The 19,937-nt window shown below is 33.3% G+C and overlaps 2 long non-coding RNA genes across 2 annotated transcripts; one reads left to right on the top strand and one right to left on the bottom strand.

Moving 5' to 3' along the window:
* Nucleotides 1–75: 75 nt before the first annotated feature.
* On the top strand, nucleotides 76–719 carry LOC146738087 (uncharacterized). The gene is made up of 2 exons (XR_014930324.1): nucleotides 76–349; nucleotides 475–719. It is a non-coding gene; the product is annotated as an uncharacterized LOC146738087 (long non-coding RNA).
* A 10,482-nt stretch (nucleotides 720–11,201) lies between these two features.
* On the bottom strand, nucleotides 11,202–18,157 carry LOC144355698 (uncharacterized). Its single transcript, XR_014930325.1, has 3 exons — nucleotides 17,985–18,157; nucleotides 12,252–12,303; nucleotides 11,202–11,433 (listed from the first exon to the last, which is right to left on the bottom strand). It is a non-coding gene; the product is annotated as an uncharacterized LOC144355698 (long non-coding RNA).
* Between the last annotated feature and the right edge of the window lie 1,780 nt (nucleotides 18,158–19,937).

Here is a 19,937-nt window from a genome sequence, read left to right on the forward strand (position 1 = left end):
TCGGGTGGGCATATTAATACTGAATATAATCAAATTAATTTCATTTACATTTTCCAGTTTATACTAGTATTGGCTGCTTTGGCGATGCAACAGTTAGAGCAATACCAACTCTTGAAGGGACTGACAGCCGTTTGGACGGAGCCTATGCATCACTCGAAGACCCAATCGAGAAGTGTTCACAGGTAGCTATTAGTCTTGGTTACAACGTGTTTGCTATCCAGGTCGGTGGTTCATGTGCATCGGGTGCCACTGCCATTTTACGTATCATATGTACGGAACATCTATGAAATGTAACAAAGATGGGGAAGGTGGAGTATATGCGAACGAAGTGTACATATTCATTTACTAGGTAAGCAAGTGATCAACCATGTGATTATAAGTTTTAATCATTACTACAATGAAATCTATACTAATATGTTATGAATATTGATGTTAGGATGCCAACATACTAATCGCAACTCGTTTCATTTTCAGAACATGTTATGGTGTATTGACCGCCATAGTTCATAATAAATAATTCTACATTCACAAAGACTTGTTAAGCAGCTGATAATAATTACACTTTCTCACGAATGCTTTCATTGTGAAACATCGCATTAGTATACAAAGATGTAACGTAACATAACACCTTAACACATCTCGGGTTTTCGTTATTTCATATGTGCATGCTAGTCTTGTTTAATTTCTTGGTATAATAAAATTGTGTGAATCACAAATAATAGAGTCCAAGTTATTTATGAGATATCATTTATAATATGAGGTAGTTTGAAACTCGTAGCTGTTATTTTTTAATAGTAATACCTAGTTGAAATATGTGTTTATAATACCTGTTAAAAGTTACAAAAATGTTGTAAAAATGTTTTTGAAAGCCTAGCATACACGACCTGGCACCGCAAATGAGTGTTATATCCAATATGATTTGGATAAAGGAATATTGCTCACAATTTGAAAATCGATGGGAAGAGATAAGTCTCGTAAAGATCCATGGACTCAGTAGATTATGATGATTTCGTTATGTTATTCTGCAAAGTGCACTATTAACAATTCTGACGACCACGATGTACAAATCACATGCTATCATTCAGTGGCAAATAATTAGAAAAGAACAATTACTTACCGGTTAAACGAATAACGTGAGAAACCAATGGGACTATCTGCAGATAGTCTTTTTATAGTATCAGCCGAGTACATCATTAGATACGTCATAGTATCCTTGTTCGTACATAATTATGTTATAATTATTAAAGTAGTCATCGAGATATCTCACTCTCATACCACGTCTTGATATACTTAAGTAGAGATAAAGTATGACGTAATCCTAAAATTAAACTTGTCTATTGAAATTATTGTAAGCACTATTGTGCTTGTCATGACAAAACTTGGAACGAATCTAAACTTCATGTCATCGATCATAAACCAGTGCGCTCTTCTCATGACACCTAAAAGTATTTTTGTTTATATGAAAGCGTCACTAACAAATAGTTTAATGTTTCTTTCAGAAATATATTACTGAATTAGGAGGAAATTGTGCTGAGATATCAATAACCTAATTCAGACCATCAGCGGATGAATGCTTTTGGTAAAACACGCCCTATGGCCAGTTGACCATTAATATATATGATGGACGGGGAAATCGCAACGGCAGTAGTGCTGCATTTTATCATATTGTTATAGGACAAACTGTAAACGCATTAATAATATGCATATACTTGTGGTTTTCTTATAAATCCGTATAATTTTGATCAATGTTTACCTATACCATATATTTGTCATAAATGAACGTCTGATTACATTTATGAAATTAATTAATTAATTGATTTAATAGGTGTCTCAATTCACCATTTTTTTTCTATTTGTTTATCGTTTTGATTTGAGTCTAATTGAAACTCGGTACAATGACAGCACATGATGGGAACATATATTAGAACCGACAATAAATGTTATTTATAGTGTTTGTCATATTTAAGGCGATTATAGCGTAAGCGTCTGACCTATGATAAATATAAATCGTACAGGAAAATAAACAAAGACAAAGTGATAACCAAGTGTGCCTGCAACTAAACCCTTAGTTTAGAACAGCATCTAATGTATGTACGTCAATGTTGGTCCAGTCTAAAAAAAACATAAAATGTGTACCCTCCGGTTTTCCAGTTGTATATTTGAATTAAGGCGATTATATGGTCAGCACACACACCAGTCATACATACGATGTGTAGATGAATTATCGGATTCTGAAATGCACAAGAGATTCACGTGGCTGACTTGAAGAGAAGGAAGGAAGGAGAATAAGAAATCGGACATGTCTTTGTTGTCCTCATTCGTTTCCATATTAGGAATTTGAATTTCCTAATAAAGTAGGATACGTTAAGAGAAGATTGAAAAATCCTGGTCATGTCACCTTTACAATGGCGACTTGTCGCAATAAATTATCGGAAATGTAAAATTTTAGGGAATGCGTTGGGTTATCTTGAACTTAAATGGATTGATTTCAATAAAACTAAATTTTAAACCAATTATTAAATCTTAATTAAGCTAATTTGCATAATAATTTACATGTTTTCAAAACTTTTACTTTAATATATTTAACTTGTTTGGCGTTGTTTTCGAGTAGAAAACAACGAAATTCCAGAGTCCGGAAGGTACAGATTCTGCTGGAAACTACCGAAATTCCGGTATGAATAACTGTCGTTTGGTGTACCATTAGGACCATAATTTAAAATCATAACACTTTGAAATATAAAATTCAAAATATGAGCATTTTAATTTAAAATAAGTTAATTATAAAATATACCATTCAGTTTATTCATTTGTTCAAAAGTTTGAGCATAGTAGATTTTATTATAACGAATTTGAACACAGCACTTAGGTGGCGCCCTTCTGAACATAATTTCATCATGTGCTACATGAATCACTGTGTTGGTCGATTGCAAAGTGCATAATAGGATATCGAAGAGGCAGTCAATTCAGCCCGATACACATTTATGTGACGGTCTATTTTTCCCACATCGAATGATTCGGCGGTTTTGAATAGCGAGTCACAGCCAATTATATTATTTTAAATGACAGGTGACAATGCGTTGACACAATGTAGTATTGGGGACACGATTCTAGGGACACTGGTGGCCGAAATTACTTCTCCCTGTATGCCCGAGGCAGATAATTGTCCATTCGAGCTGGTAAAAATAAAAACCTACATACCCGCTGGTCCGGTAACATTTTGTTCATGACATGCTTTAATTAATGGAACTCTGTATTAATGCTACAGTAATAACTGCTGATGTTTTGAATATTCACTCATTTGCAATTGACGACCAAAGAGACCATACATAATTCAGACCGTCGTTCTTGTCTCGTCCTATTCATTATTTTTGATTTGGTGTACATGGAATGGTATTTTAAACTAATCTATAACGAAGTGCTATTAACTTCCTATTAGGGCTGAGAAAATTATATAGTTACCTGCCCTGGTGTTGAGTACACAATTTTGATCAATTTCAAAAGCTGCAGTTCATTTCATAATGCTTGTGAATCATGATTAGTCCCGCGTTGGGCGAATTGAATGGCGATTTATAAAAATGATATTGCATCTATCAGTCGTCTTATACCAAGCTTACCAACAGGTTTTTAACAACATTGAGAAAACTTTTCTGAAATGCATAAAATACCCTATGAGATTGGAGTTAGACGAGTTCAAACGATACTGTCGATAACAGCAATGCATTTGAATACTACATCGGTCTAGTATTAATATAACTACTATAAAGCAGTATTTGTATCAGATTTTGAACATGAAGATTTAGGTAAAGTGAAACGAAACGGACCACTTTGCATACATCAACATATGTTAATGAGCTTCACATTGAATTAAGTTGTCATGTGTATGAATGTTGGTCAACGAAAATAATAACAACAATACGTGACGTCATGAATGAAGGTAACAGCAGCCTCAATGTAAAAACAATAATATCTGAATTTACTTAAAATAACGCCCTCTTGTGTTTGTTTCCTCTTCGAATAACTTATCGTTGTAAATGATTCATATCTGATTTTTAAAAGGTAGGCGCCCTCTGAAGTATATTGCTTATTCATAGATGAGTATTAGCGCCTTATATTATAGGATGTTCAAGTTATTTTGTTTAGGATTCATGCCATTGTATTGTTATACATAAAGATACGATTGACGCCCACGTGTTCGAACGTACGTCAGTTGGCATTTCTCAGAAATGTTTGGACCTATCACATTCCAACATAACATGTGGGCTACGTATTAACTATGTTGCATATGCATATTTTCCATTTCAATATCATTACTAAGTATAATACTTTTTATGACCGGGGCATATGCCAATGATAGCCGATACTTCTATTTAAATCAATGGGGGCAGTGTTCATGGTGCTGATTAATCAGTATACAACGAACAGTAACGCATCACAAGGTGCAGATACACACACATACAGGCCAGCTGCTGACAATGCTCGAACAGTATCAAACTCAATTACTTTAATAGAATGCTAATTGAATGCTAAAGAAATGGCTCTATTGCACAATCAGCATGCATGAAAACATGCTTTGCTCACTCAATTAAAAGTTTACAATCAACAGTACTACGATCAAATAGCTGTACTTACAATAAGCATTTTGATGTGGCTCAATAGATCAATATCACATATTCACTGCACTAACACAGGTAATCACCATAACAACGTCCCGATTTACAACCTACCAAAATATTTTGCGTATTATGAGTTTCAATAATAAATTTACTCATAGCCGACCACTCTTTATTTCACTTGCAATTTTACACATTTATGACCTATTCAAATACCAATTATGCATCGTCATACATGATCTTCATTTTAATAGACTTCCTTGTAAGCTAAATGACTTATCCGAGCATGCGCACAACACTAGATTTTCTACTAAATCAAATTTATCGTATCACCTTAGGAGAACCCATTTCGGTAAATTTTCTCTGGAATTGAAGGTACCAAAATGTGGAATGAGCTTACAATGCACATAAAATGAAACTGAAGCAACATATAATGACATCAAATTAGTATTGCATCTGCTCGTTATTGATAACTTTATTATGTAGTTAATAAAACAAATGATTGATTAACTTATTGACCGACTAATTGATTGATTAGTTGAGGGTAATTATTATCTGCTGTCTTATTTGTTTATTTATTAAATTATTAATCATATAATTGTTAAATGCACTACTACATTTAACTGTATGTTTTTAATTTCTATATTGGGCAGTAGACATCTTTTTCGTTGTATTAACAATCTTCTTTCATATTGAAGTGTATAAAAATGTATTTATTTTCGTTGTATTTTTAATTTTGTTTTGTATTTTTAAATTAATAATGTACTTTGGCAATAAAGAAAGCATATCATATGTTAATAAACTGAATATATCATATGTCTATGAGTCAACGAACATTGTTAAACCAATACGTAACGTAACGAATGATGGCAACAGCAGACTCAATGTAAACAAATATTATCTCTTGTATATTTTAACTTACACAGTCCTTTTATGTCTCTTTACCTTTCGGCAAATCTATCGTTGAGGATGATCATGTCCGATATTTAGAAGGCAAGATGAGCTTTGACGCCTTCATATTTTTTTTTGAATTTTCGAGTTATTTCGTTTATGATGCATCCCATTGTATTATTATGCATAAAGGTACAATTAACGTCCACGTGTTCGTACGTGCTAGCCATTTTTCAGAAATTCTTTAACCGATCACATTAGAACTTAACATGCAGTCCTGAAAAAGAAACGAGTTGGTGTTAGGGTGCTGGCATTCTACTATAACATCAATATTCGTAGCATATAAATATTGGCTTCTTGTAGTGATTAATAAAACCTATCAGTACTTGCTTGATCACTTGTCATTTGCTTATATCCAGTAACTGAATATGTACACGTCGTTCGCATTTACTCCGCCTTTGTAACATTTTGTACATGTCCCGTACATACCATACATAACAATGGCAGTAGCATTAGATGCACATCAATCACCATTCTGGACAGCAAACAGTTATGAATACGATCACAAGGTACCTGTGAGCAAATACGCCCGTCAAAACGGCTGTCAGTGCTGACAATAAATGACTTTTGTTTCTGTCGTTGGTTTACATATCTAACTTCTTCAATATTACAAATCGGGAGATTAGCACTTCTGCATATGAATGTGTGGCTGGTTTACAATTAGAAGAAAGACAACGAGACGTGGGGATTTACAAAAATAAACCAACAGCCAGAAAAAGGACCACATGGCCAAGATAGTATAAATATCGTTATTTTAATTTTTAATTTGTGTACATAAAACCAGAAGAAGAATAAGTTGCATATACAAAGAAACTGATCTCGTTACCAAATCAGCATATATATATTAGGATCTTAGCAAACATGAAGTACAGTCATTATAAAATAACTAATTATTCAATGTTTCTGTGTTTAAACATATCATACATACACGCTACCTTCCAGCGTCTACAAGTTCATGACATATGTCGGTATTTACATCAGCCAACATTTTATAGAACCACCAATTGCAACCTAATATATCATATGCATAAATGAGTGTTTCATTGGATGAGATTGTTGTTAAATATCGAGAGGTTTTTGCCTACATATTTAAATAACATAAGAATTAAATTGAATAATGTGTTTTAAGCTAACAATATACACATTTTACCTGTCATTTAACTGTTACCTGCATTGTGCGGTTCATGTTAAATATTGCATGCAATTTAAATGTATAAATCATCATATATTTAATGTAAGTATCAACAAAGATGTAGACATCATTCGCTCCCGGTCCACCTTCGCCACCAGGATTGCAATATTGAGAAACGTCATGTCTAGCAAATGTCTCCACAGCAGATGCAGCAGATGCAGCAGATGCACAGCAACCAAGGTCATATATTTTGTAAGGGATTCCTGCGAAAATCATGGAAGGAGGGAGGAAGAGATGGAAGTATTGATGATGTGTGGATGTGTGTATGGATTTATAAATATAAATATGAATGCGTGGATGGATGGATATCATCTCCCAATGCATGCATGAATAGTATATGTGAAAAATTTAATGATCCATGTAATTATTTATGCGACTAAAGATTAGTATTTAAATTAGTATATTTTGATACCTTATGACAAATAATCAATTTTTAATTGTTTTCTCTCAAAAAATAGGAAACATACTTCATAGCGACAGGAGATACAACATTAAGATTGGATCATTTATATTGAGACCCAACATTTATACGACTCTGAGACATAAGTATGTACATCTACTAACTCTATCATTCTCATTAATAATGGGAATAAATGGGACCCATGTGCTGTATAAAGTAATAAAAATATACTAACCGTCCGTAATTTTTTGTGAAATTTATTCTTGATGTATGACCTGCAGCCGCACTGTAAGCTGGGAAGTTCAGGCAGGATACACGTCCCCAGTACGCTTTTTCTATCACCTTCGCATAGAAAAAAATAAATTAGGGTTGTTTAATAGGAATGATGACAATATTATACTGTGACAAATTACAACAATGTGCATATAACTTCCAGGTAAGCATAATCGTTGATAAATTGATTGTACAAACTACAATGCAATCGCAGATACTTAGGATGCAAAAACAAAACAAGATATTTTGAGTGACCAACAAAACAATTAGAACATACAAGAGTTTGGGAAATGGTATATCCAGGTATGGATGTTTCATCACAAGATAGGCTGCCCGGACAGTATTGTAAAGCGACACTGAAATGATATATTCCATACTGACCCCAATAATTTTTACAAGCAGTCTTAGAGACAAGCCATCCTGATATCTTGAATCAAAGTATGATATGGGCGATTAATATATATATATATATACTTTAGCAAAGGAAGATTCTGATTCTGATTGGCTCATGTTGAAATCCAGGTGGTGTCTCTGAATCTGGGCCATTTATGCCTATAAATTGGACAGACAGTTTGGATCCATCATTTCTACCATGTACCCTGGGTATTCCTGCCACAATATTGTGAGAAAATTGATACAGGCTTCAATCATCGTTCTGCGAGACTTGTATAAACCGCTCTGCAATCTCCTGCTTTCAGCGGTGCCCTCCAGAATACCAGCGTTCCTCAACAAGCAAGACTCCTTTATTTCTTAGTCGTTGTGTTGCATTTCTTTTCCAGTACTATTGTCTTGTCTACCCCATACTAGCAGTGAAAGAACCCCCTGTCCAGTGTGAGTTATGTGGGTGCCCTCTCATTAGAAATAAGCAGGCCTTACACAGTAACAAGTAGCAAACGCATTGTAACTAAAGAAATAACAAAATACTTTACTTTTCAGGCATGCACATGTTTTTCATTTTAGAGATTATATAAGGGTATGAACATGTAATACTAATTACACATATTGTTTGAGACTGCCACAATGTCATGGGGTCGCGTCAAATATTACCCTAAACACCCAATAATCATATGCGGGTTCGTAGCCAGTTTAAAATTATACAATTCACGTAACATAAGGATAATCCACACAGAAGGGGGCCAATATAGTACAATAAGTACAATACAATTATATGCATATATAAATAGAGACAATATTGCACACTGTGAGCAACAGGGTTACTAAGTGTGCAATCCACGCGGTTTTATTACGTTAAAGGTCAATGGTGCACAGAGACAAAATGTATTCGAGCTGAGTGCTAACAATGACTCGGACACAAAATCATACAGTTTGCAATCCTAACCTGTACGTATATTCATAATCATTACTTCTATTATGGATTAATAGTTTACCATAAATACGATGCTCAATAACCACAATGCAATTGAAAATTTCGACATGACCTATAGACAATAACTAAAATTATACAAAATGTAAACACTTTAGGTAGCTAATGGCCAGCAATGTATCAAGTCATATTGTTCGGCGTTGAGGGCGACATTGCCTTTTCAACAATTTAACATTATAGTTGTGCACATCAACAACAGAACACATGTCTATCTGTCACATTGTTTCTGTGTCATTTATAAATTAACTTTGTTTGTGTATAGTATAATTACCTGTGACTTACATTCTTGCTTATTCAAAGAATGTTTCCTTTGATTTTAATTATAGAATATAAAGTATCTGTAATGTTGTCACGTTAGGGCGCTTATTTTACAATGATAAAGTCTAGCCCTGTAGCAACTACATCCATTATAACCTTATCATCAATAATTGAAATTCATCCATTATATATTTGTTGTTGCTTCTTTAGCATAAATTAGTATGGGTTTAACCGATAATGTACTGCCGATTTCATTTTCAGAGCAGAATGACTTCCCATAAATTGGCTTTGTAAATGTATTTGAAAATATATTGTATTTTTTCATGTATATTAACATTTTATTTTGAATACGGAAATTAGCGAGTTGTACAAATTTGGATCGTGATTTAACTTCGGTTCTTGTGGTAGTCAAGGTAAAGAAAAACTTTCTCGAAAATACGACGTTGATGCACATGGTTGCGAACTATGATTTAAAACCAGGGAACTTGTGTTGTTTGATACGAAGCATATCAACAGGAGCATTCGTGGTTGCTGATCGGAATTCTATTTTGTCACAGATGGACCGTTTGAATGAATGCTTGACGAATGTCATCACATTTGTGATAGAGCCACACTCTTTAAACAGTAACGTAATGTGAGCTTGTAGATTATACCAATATTAATTTAGTTTCTGTTTGAAAGTAACCATTTCAAAATCCAGGCAATTTATAACGGTCAATTATTTGACCCCTTATGGGCATTTCTCAAGAAACTATGAAGTATCCGAATGTTAAATATCTTTTTGAAATATTGCATGACTATTTGACACTGTCATCTTCTCCATATGCTATAACTAGCACAGATCGACCCTCCATGTCCCTCTATACATTACGTCAACATATTAAATGAGTTGATCATTAAATAACATTAAGTCAACATATTTAATGAGTTGATCATTGAATAACATTACGTCAATATATTTAATGAGTTGATCATTGAATAACATTACGTCAACATATTCAATGAGTTGATCATTGAATAACATTACGTCAACATATTTAATGAGTTGATCATTGAATAACATTACGTCAACATATTTAATGGGTTGAAAAACGTAAAACATTATGTCAACAAGAACGCGTTGCGCTTCAATTGCGTTTAAACGCTGGATCGAAATATATATTGCAGTTCATGGTTACTTCTGATGGTCTAAGTATAATTATTCTTTATCTTCCTGTTCTCAGTATAAGGCACACTCGGTCCCATACCCGTCATAGAAAACGAGCTACATTCACTTCAAAACAGCTACAAATAGATTTAAAGTGGATAGAAAATGTATGTCACGCGGCTAGAACAGAGTATTCAATCCTGGTAATCGTAGCGGGAAACCCCTACAGAAGACTACGCGTAAAAGACAATAAAATAAATTATAAACTACAGATATTCTATAATCCAAAAATCAAAGGAAACGCGCATTCGTTGGATAAACAAGAATGAGAGTCACAATTAATTATACTGCAAACAATCAAAAAATACTTTATAAATGTCACAAACAATGTGACAGATAAACATATTGCCATATTGTGTAGTTGATGTACAAAACTATAATGTTAAATTGTTGTGAATGCAATGTCGCCCTCCACGCTGAACAATATACATTGCTGGCCATTAGCTATTTCAAATGTTGACTTTTTGTAAGATTTTGTTATTGTCTATAGTTCATGTCGAAATTTACACATTTGCATTAATGGTATTGAACATCGTATTTAGGGTAAAGGATTGAATGATAATAGAAGTAATGATTATGAATATGCGTACAGGTTAGGATTGCAACTGTATGATTTTGAGTTATTGATAGCACTCAGCTCGAACACGGTATGTTTTTGTCCACCACCAGTAACTCTATTGTTCATAAGTGGGTAATAGTTTCATAACAGTGAAATATTTTTTTTTATATTGTTACTGTCTGAAAATGAAAGATGTCAGTTGTTGGCATAGTATTTCCCAATTACCCAGTGTTGCATACGTCTAGTAATATTTTGTGGCTCGCATATTTGTTTTCATGGACTGAGGAAAGGGGAGGCAATAAAAGTGAAAACAATATTGAACCTCACGTAAAACTTTTTCGACCATGTACACTAAGTCAGATATATGTATGTTTATCATGTTTATTGATTAGGACTATGATCATAGATAACAATTTATTTCAGATTGTATGCATTGCTTATTTTTTGGGACAGTCCACCTCATCGCTGCCATCGTTGCACTGTCGGGAACCGTTGCAGATATCTGATCCGGCGATACAGTTACTATCATCAACACAGCTGTATACTCCCCTGTACTCCTTTTTTATAACACCGCTCTTGGTTGTAGTAAGCAATGGGCACTGTAAATTGAACAAAATAGTGTCATCGTCAAAACCAGGCATTATACTATTAAGCATCATCAATGTCACCATACATATTGGAGTTTTTTTAATCTTTCCTGAATTATTTCCTACATTTTTCAAAAATGAAACCAAAGTTTGTAATGAAAATAATACCCAACTATAGAACACAAGTCATTAAGAGGCAAGTCCATGGTATACGTGAAATGATGTCACTCATGTGTTTCAAATACAAGTTAAACATCCTGCTCAAGATGATAATTATGCATGGTGACGGATTGTCCCTGTCGCTATCCTCAATTTATTCGAATAGCTGGTTTTGAAAAGTTAGGGTTAAAATACGGCACAGCAGGAATTCCAGGTACTAAATACACTCACACTAGTTAGGCCTGGGCTTTCAGTAATCAATGCCGACTTCGCTGTGGTGTGTGTATTGCATGTTTTCATCGCCTTCACCAATTACTGACAGGGTTTGCACATATGTTGGTGCGCGATGGAGGCCACGTTTAGCACTTAATTATTTGTTTGTACATAATAAAGTATGGTTTCACATAGTTCATGTGTTGCGTTGAGTATGACCAGATTGACCAGTGTGCAATCGTGTCACTACATATTTGTATTTGTATACACATGTTTGTATTTGTCTCCAAACGCACATTCACACAATTATGCGTATTACATGCGTATTAAGTGTTACAAAAAAAAATAAGGAAATGTGCATGCCTGAAAAGTAAATTAAGTATTTTTAATTTTTAGTCATTTTTTATTAGTGCATGTTATAATATATTCTGACATTTTCTCAGTGGGATTATACTTACATGGCGCACGGACAGCTTCTTCCGCACTGATTATAACCACACTGAGCAGCATCTGAATATATAAAGGTATAATTAACGTATTTTCAGATTATAGCAGGCTTAATTGAATGTTGCAACAACCTTTCTGCCCTGATAACGTGTAAATCGATTATCCTTTCACTGTTTTCCTTGAATTCCGAATTTGACATTTGACATTTGACATGATAGAACATTTCCAACACAACAAATAGTTATTATGATTCTCGTATATCAACTTGCATTTACTATTCTGTACTGCGGTGTGATGCTGGATAAATTCCGAACATTAATGGATATTCGTGTCACTCGATGTTATTTTGTAAACAAAGCATTAATAACTATATAAAAAGTTATTTTTTCAACGCAATGATTGGAGCATTGTGTATATCAGCAACTGACATTAAACAGGGCAGTGTTAAAACAATGTCAATGGCACATGTGAGGCATTCCGGACTTTTTAACACATGTTCTTAATTCACTGCCAATCACCGGAATTATATCTTGCCAAAATCAGAGAAATTGCATAAAAACTGACTTGATATTTACCCAAGGAAAGAATCAGTATATAACCCACAAGCTCGCACAATGTCTGTACTGAAAACTTACCAATGCCAAAGCCATATACATAATGTTATTCGCCATTGTACAACCCTGTTGATACCAAATTGACTTATGATCGTTGATTGCTATTACAGTAATTCAAGTTTTAGAATAACTCGTAATGATAGAATTTTTGTATTAGTAGTTAAATTGATAGCTTTCTAACAATCTAGCAAATGTCAAAAAACTTACATGTGCTCATCAATTTATATGAAATTGATGATTCCGCGGACACATACTGGGGTCATATATGTAAGACTGTATGTGTTTACAGTCTCACATTACACAGTAACTTTACTATTCATGAAGTGAGTACCTGAATCATATGGTAACTGATTAGGAGCATCTATCACCTAAGTGATGTCACGCATTTGTTTCAAATACAAGTTAAACAACCTGCTCAAGATGATAATTATGCATGGTGACGGATTGTCCCTGTCGCTATCCACAATTTATTCGAATAGTTGGTTTTGAAAAGTTAGGGTTAAAATACGGCACAGCAAAACAATGTTCATCACACAACAGCCACAATGTTATACAGATACACCTACAAAGATTAGCACGCTATGTATGACCAGCCATCTGAAATAGGAAATAAAACCTAGTGAGACAGTTGCAATCTTAAGGTAGATTTTATTGGTTGCAAGCTGACTAAAATATTGTTTTTTGCAGAATATTACAAATTGTATTGCGTAAGAAAGAATTGAAAACCATTACATCAATTAGATACATTAGCTGTAAAACTATCAAGGGTTGGGCTTGTTGGGTTTGTATTATTGAAATTATTTTATCGGTGATTTTACTCTCGCAGTGGTAAACCATACAAGAAGATTATAGGTCAGATATCAACTCCACTGAGCGCGTCATGCAAATTCTTAGCTCAAATAACGTGAAACACAGCAGTTAATTCTCAACAACAACCGTTACTGGTGATATGTCCGAGCCAGTAAGAAAAATGCTTTGTAAATAAAATGTTTGGCAAAATAATATGTATATAATGCATTATATACATATAATACAAGTGTGCATGAAAATTATATGTATATTATATGTATATAATAATATACATCCAATAACAAACTCATCTACTAGCACACAATTTAATTAAATACGAAATACAAATTAACAGATAAATAAATAAATAATAAAATAGCGTTAACCAGCCAAAAAAATGTTGCTTTTTGGGTAATGTGAAATGATAGGATTTGTCCAGAAATTGGTTTAGCTGAAAAAGAACTATTCCAAGCTTTGTTGTTGTTGTGAATATGGAATATTTCTGTCGGTTTTCATGAAGTGTAATATATAATAAAGACATATTACAATATGAAAGGCGGGATTCAAACAGCTATCACCTCACCACAACAGACAGACGCACTGCTTACCGCATTTGTTTTACCACAAATGATCACTAAATACATTTTTACCAAAAGTATGTCGAAAAATAAAACACATCTCAATTTAATATCAAAGATTAATATTTGCGCAAAAGAATCAATTCTGAGAAAAAAACTACATCTGCGAGGCAACAATAAAATCAATCCCACTTGAATAAATGTTGGGCTGCAGGAAAAGTCACTAATATGAATACTTTTGGTGGGTTACATGGGATAACAGGGGAGCTGAGCAAACAAAATGGGAGAGAGAAACGGTGCAACTACAATCCCTTATACGAATCGTTAGTTTTGTGGACTGGGCTAGGAATAGGTTACCATCGCCAAAATATTAATTGGGGGGGATGATTTGGGAGAGTGGTTTCAAACATCGATGTTTTTATCCGGCTTACAAGTTCAGATTATTCTCAGATGTGAGAGTGTATATTAAATGGCTCTCCGTCAAAAAGGTTTTGCTGCAAAGCGCTTCCAAATTTGGAATCTCATGGCCAAAATTGTCCTCGACAAAACATAACGGGAGATCGTTCAACGCATTAAATTCAGTCAGGGATAGTCGGTAGTTTTGTGTTTCCATATATAAGTTTCAGTAAAATTTTACGATTTTTATTTTAAGGCTTCAAAAATTGTACGAATATTTTCACCAGTATGAGTATCAACAAATCGTTTCAAAACACAATGGAACTGTTAGAAAACACCACTACACAAAACAAAGAAACAGCAAGCAAGACTTTCGATTTACAATTGTCCCATATAATTAAAAATTATTATTAACAGGCTACTATATTGAAAACAACACACAATTGCACCGATATTACAACATCCTAGTTATTTTATTTATCAGTTTGCGTTGTTTACAGTAGGGCCGACGTAATTTAATTAGCATTTGTTGTATTCAATGAAATTTAATTTGTTTACTTTACATTATCTAAATATTTCATAACATATACATCTTGGTATTCGGGAGTTGTTATATTTATCAGTTTGCGTTATTTACAGTAGGGCCCCTGGCCGTCGTATTTTAATTAGCAATTTTTGTTTTCAATGAAATGGTCACTGTGTATTCAGTAAATTCATCACAAATTTCAAGTAAATTATTTGCATAATCTTCCTTGGCATGACTACTACTCAGATGAGAAAGACGATACAAAGCCTGAATTTTATGTTGAAGATCTAGCATTAATTGTTAATCTAGCATTAAGAGCAATATTTCCGTCAAAACACAATAATTTGTGGTGTTATTTAGCCAAGCATTTTGTTTACATTTGATGCAAAGGCAAAATGTAATGGTTTGTAGATTCTCGTAAATTGACTTACAGCCATTTATGTCCTGAAAACCACGAATGTTAACAGGTGTTTATCCGTTTCACCAATATACCAGTTAGGATGCTGATACACATTGTTACAATTTATAATGGTATTCAGCCATTTTATTATATTTTATTTTGTCAATAGTCCAAATTTTTTCACTGACACACCTGACCAATTGTGTTATAATTTTGTACAAATGCAAGATATATTAGTTTAAATATCTATGCCCATTTTTGATGACATCTTCTTGCCATCCATGTTTTCAAATGTGAATAAGAATACAAATAGCGAGCATAACGTTATAGCCAGTACTTTTTAGTTATATACGGATTTAATACTTGTTGCGGAATGTAAGTAGGTAAATATGTGGTTTCCATGGAAATAAACCTTTCAGTACAGGTGAACAAATCGATACAGCATTAGATGCAGTCCGTTAATTATTATATGAAAATTATTATATCTTGCATTTGTACAAAATGTAAATGCAATTGGTCAAATGTGTCAGAGAAACGAGTAGAACTAATGAAAACAAAATTGTTAGATATGAAACACCACAAATTATTGTGTTATGACGAAATATTGCTTTTCTTACAGCATGACATCTAATAAAATTTGATCAGTTCAAAGTTTCAACGTAATTTTATTCTAAACTAATTATTTAAAGTGGTCGAGTTAATTAAATCTTTGCAGTGTAAATCATAATCACCGTAAGTATCCATATTCATCATAGCATTCCCCATTTTCTTCCAAGTGATAGCCTCATAACCAGTTAAACCAAATTTAGATTCTCATATTAACAGGGTATAGGAAACTTAACAAAGCACACATTTCTGCTTATTTTTTTATTGGTCACGATGACCATTAATCAAGACAAAAAATTGTCTGTTTTGTGAATAAATATAAAGATAGACAAACGTCGCAGTACATCAATAGGAACATGAATAGAGTTTGTCATATTTAGGGCGAATATAACGTAAGTTACTGATCTCTGATCAATATGAATCGTACAGGAAAATAAACTTCGATAAACTGATACCCAAGTGTGCGTGTAACTAAACCCTTAGTTTCTGCTGTACGGTTCAGACCATTATCTCATGTCAAGGTAGAACCAGTCTCAAAACATAAAATTTGTACCCGCCAGTTTGCCAGTCGTAAATTTTAAATAAAGCGATTATATGGTCAGCACACACATACGTCATTCATCCCTTTCGATAAACCTGCAGGCTTTATATTGGTTCCATAGTTACAAATGTACATTTTCTTCCGTGGTGAAATAATTCTGGTTATTTTTTATTTTTCATACTTGTGCTTGTGTGAAATTTGTCATCCTCTGGTCTACAATTTTGCCTATCAAATTTTTTGTGTTTTTTTCTATAATTTCATCGTTAATTACTTTGTTATGTTTGGGTTTTGTCTGATCAAGAAGAACACTTAATATTTTTACAGTTTACACTACCTTTTTATTTCTTTACTTCTTCAAAACTGGAGTCAATTATACATTTTTCTTTGATGTGCTCAGTAGTTTAATAATAACAAGTAAGAGAGACATGCCTAAAAATGAGTAATAATCGAAATAGAATGGTCACATTTAGCCATGCTAGATTGAATAAATGAAGAATGTAAACTGGTTTTATATAGTGATTGACGAAATGCTATTTTGCAGTGAGGCAGGGTTGTCTTGTGTCAGTCGTTCTAAAACTCTATGTGAATAAACTGACTGCATGTAATGCTGTATCGATTTTCTCACCTGTACTGAAAGGTTTATTTCCATGGAAACCACATATTTAACTCTTTACATTCTGCAAAAAGTATTAAATCCGTATATAACTAAAAGTACTGGCTATAACGTTATGCTCGCTGTTTAATTTACTTTAAATAGCCATGAATTTACTGAATACACAGTGACCATTTCAGTGAAAACAAAAATTGCTAATTAAAATACGACGGCCAGGGATCCTACTGTAAACAACGCAAACAGATAAATATAACAACTCCCGAATAGTGCAAACAAATAAAAGTGCCCCCAACGGAAAATAAAGATGGACTGTGAGATTGTTGAGCCGTATTGTTAAAAAAAATAAACAAAGTGATATAAAAATAGTTTTGATCAACGTTTATCTTATTTTTGTCGTAAAATGTAGGTTTGAATAATTTTCTGGATTAATGAATTGATTCGAAAGTACTTATTAATGTTCATATTGGGAGGAAGATGTTTGTTAAAGATTTATCTCACTTCACCATTTTTTCCATTTGTTCCTCTTTGCATTTGAGTCTAATTCAATCTCGGTACAGCGAAAGCGCATAATGGGAAAAGTATGGCAATGGGGGAGACATGGCAGCACCGGTAATACATTTATTTATAGAGTAATTTATTGAGTTTGTCGAATTTAAGGCAGATATAACGTAAGTTACTGACCTCTGATGAATATGAATCGTACAGGAAAATAAACTTCGACAAACTGATACACAAGTGTCCATGTAACTTCTAAACCTTTAGTTTCTGCTAAACGGTTCGGACCATTATCTCATGTCAAGGTAGATCCAGTCTCAAAACATGAAATTTGTACCCGCCAGTTTGCCAGTCGTAAATTTAATAATAAATCGATTATATGGTCAGCACACAAATACGTCTTTCATCCCTCTCGATAAACCTGCACGCTTTATATTGGTTCCATAGTTACAAATGCTCATTTTTTTCCGTGATAAAATATTTCTGGTTATTTTTTATTTTTCATACTTGTGCTTGTGTGAAATTTTACCACTTTCAATTTTTCATCCTCTGGTCTACAATTTTGCCAACCAAAACTTTTGTATATTTTTCTATAATTTTATTGTTAATTTCTTTGTTATGTTTGAGTTTTGTCTTTTACAGTTTACACTACCTTTTTATTTCTTTACTTCTTCAAAACTGGAGTCAATTATACACCTTTTTTATGTGCTCAGTAGTTTAATAATAACAAGTAAGAGAGACATGCCTAAAAATGAGTAATCATCAAAATAGAATGGTCACATTTAGCCATGCTAGATTGAATAAATGAAGAATGTAAACTGTTTTTAAATTGTGATTGACGAAATGCTATTGTGCAGTGAGGCAGGGTTGTCTTGTGTCAGTCGTTCTAAAACTCTATGTGAATAAACTGACTGCATATAATGGTGTATCGATTTTTTCACCTGTACTAGAAGGTTTATTTCCATGGAAACCACATATTTAACTCTTTACTTTCCGCAACGAGTATTAAATCCGTATATAACTAACAAATACTGGCTATAACATTATGCTCGCTGTTTGCATTCCTATTCACATTTGAAAACATGGATGACAAGAAAATATCATCAAAAATGGGCATAAATATTTAAACTAATATGTCTTGCATTTGTACCAAATTATAACACAATTGCACAATTGGCCGACGGAAATGTTGCTTTTGTGACAACATGGCATCTAAAAAAAAATTATCAGTTCAAAGTTTCAACGTAATTTTTATTCTCAACTAATAATTTAAATCGTTGCAGTGTAAATCATAATCACCATAAGTATCCTTATTTATCACGGTATTCCCCATTTTCTCCCTAGTGATAGCCTTCTTACCAATTATATTTAATTTAGATTTTCATATTAGCGAGTATATGAAACAGAACTGAGCACACATTTTTGCTTATTTATTTTTTTATTTATCACGATGACCCTTCATCAAGACAAAAAATGGTCTGTTTTGTGACAAAATATATAAAAATAGACAAATACCGTGGTACATCAATAGGAACATGACGACAATGAAACACTTCATTTCAACCAAAATTTGACAATTAATGCTTGAGACTCCAACAGCACACCTTCAACTAGATCGTAAGGCTTTGTATCGTCTTCCTCGTCTGAGTAGTAGTCATCCCCAAGAAGATTATGCGAATATTTTGCTTTAAATTTGCTATGAATTTACTGAATACACAGTGTCCATTTCATTGAAAACAAAAATTTCTAATTAAAATACGACGGCCAGGGGCCCTACTGTAACCAACTCAAACTGATAAATATAACAACTCCCGAATACCAAGATGTATATGTTATGAAATATTTAGATAGTTTAAACAAATTAAAGTGCCCCCAACGAAAAATAACGATGGACTGTGAGATTGTTGAGCCGTTTTGTTAAAAAAATTAAACAAAGTGATATAAAAATAGTTTTGAACAACGTTTATCATATTTTTGTCGTGAAATGTACATCTGAATAATTTTCTGAATTAATGAATTGATTTGCAAGTACTTATTACTGTTCATATGGGGAGGAAGATCTTTGTTATAGATTTATGTCGCTTCACCATTTTTTTCCATTTGTTCCTCTTTGCATTTGAGTCTAATTCAAACTCGGTA

This window comes from Saccoglossus kowalevskii, chromosome 9, assembly GCF_978046115.1.
Source record: "Saccoglossus kowalevskii chromosome 9, keSacKowa6.1, whole genome shotgun sequence".
In the NCBI taxonomy this organism is placed as follows: Eukaryota; Metazoa; Hemichordata; class Enteropneusta; family Harrimaniidae; genus Saccoglossus; species Saccoglossus kowalevskii.